This window comes from Myotis lucifugus, unplaced genomic scaffold, assembly GCF_000147115.1.
Source record: "Myotis lucifugus unplaced genomic scaffold, Myoluc2.0 scaffold_939, whole genome shotgun sequence".
In the NCBI taxonomy this organism is placed as follows: Eukaryota; Metazoa; Chordata; class Mammalia; order Chiroptera; family Vespertilionidae; genus Myotis; species Myotis lucifugus.
The window spans coordinates 129,261-131,075 of record NW_005871987.1 but is presented as its reverse complement, the minus strand read 5'-3'; positions in this window follow the sequence as shown (position 1 = coordinate 131,075).

The window sequence follows — 1,815 nt, the reverse complement described above, 5'->3', positions numbered from 1 at the left end:
TGAATTAACTTGAGTTAAGGTGTCAATGAGAAGGGGCAAGCTCTCTGCACTCCTAGAGATGCAGAGGGTGACAACAGGAGAAGATCTGCTGACTACAGCTGTCAGGCCAGCCTGCCAGGGGTTGCTCATCCTGGTCTGTCTGAATCTAAAGTGCATGCTCCTGCCATTGTGTCATGGTTCACAATGGAATGGAAATTGCCACTTAATCTGGCACCGGCCACTGAAGTCGTATGCCACCAGGCCAGACACTGTCTCAATTTGTGCCTCCATCTCCCCTTATTTTAAAGGAATGGGCTGAACTGAATGAGCACTGAGATCCTGGCATGCCTTCCCCTTGGACTGTCCTACAGAATGTGAGTGCATACAGGGAACCTCACCACCTTAGCAGAGCATCTGATGGGCATAAGTTCTTTCAGACACTCGAGGGATATCTGCCTTTTAATAAGATGCCAGATGGGCTAATTTTGTACTGAATTTCACTGTGTAGTGAATAATATCAGTCAAATTTTCCTTTTGCAGAATCTAGAACAGAAGCTCCACTCTATCCATTACTCCTCTTTTATCCTCGCCATCCCCTGTAACCCATGCACACGTAGTCCTGTGATTTTTTTAGGATTTCTAGAACACATTTCCACTTCCTGTAGCCAGATCCTTGAATGGGGTTGAGGAAGCCATGCAGTGTACTTGTCACTGCTACAGGCTGTGAGGTCAGGGAGACATGAGTCCTAGTCAAAGGTTTGTCATGTGGTATCTGTATGGCCCTACCTTTTGCTGGTTTTACACCTGTAAAATGAACACAATACCTACTTCATGGAGAAATTTCAATGATTAAGTGTGATGATGACAATAAAGTTGTAAACATATTAGCTAGATCATAGTAAGTCTTAAAAATAATAATTATTTTATCATTGGCTTCTCCATAAAAAAAATCAATCTTTTCTTAGCATCAAGAAGACAGATTAGGAAGGTGTTTCTCTTTTCTTTCTATTACAGCTCTCACAACCGGCTGCTTTGCTGCTGGACTACACTTGGAAGGAATGCTCCATCTCCCTGAGGGTTGTGGAGACAATTGTGGAACAGGAATTTTGGGGGGTGAAAAAGACAGGTTTTAAGAAATTTTAGAAATTAAGGAGAGCATGGAGGAAGCACAAGGCTTCAGAGCAGCAGAAGGTATATTTCCATAGAATAGGGAAGCTGAAAAGCTGCAACAGGTACATTTCCATAGAATGAGGGAGCTGGGAACAGCAAAAGGTCTATATTTACAAAATAAAGGGAAGGAAGCCCTTCATCCAGAAGGAGGAGAAGAAAGCCCAAAGGGAATAGGAAAACAATAAGGAAGTGGGGGGGGGGCGGTGTGTGTGTGGGGGGAAAGAACTTCACACGTCCCATGTGAGGTTGCACCTTTGAGCCCAGGAGTTACTATAGTGACCAATCTAAGGTAATGGTGACCAATCAGAGGGGATATCAAGGCACCAGGATCTGCAGTCTTTATAAGTCATAGGGAAAAGGAACTCAGTGGGACCCTTTCCCCAGCCCTACGTGGGAGTCCGTTCTGTGGGACACTTTTCCCATCCCCACATGGGAGTCTGTACTTGTTCTTTAATAAATTTCCACCTTAGTTATACCATCTTTCTGTCCATGGATTCATTTCTTCAACTCCGGTGGACAAAGAATCTGAGTTTCAGTCCAGGGGAACACCGCGTGTTCCCGTCCAAAAATTCCGTTTCAATTGTAACAACCGTGCCTGGGCAAATACAAGCACCATATCATGTGATAGTACCTAGCATGTCTCCATTAGCAGCTAATGTGCTAATT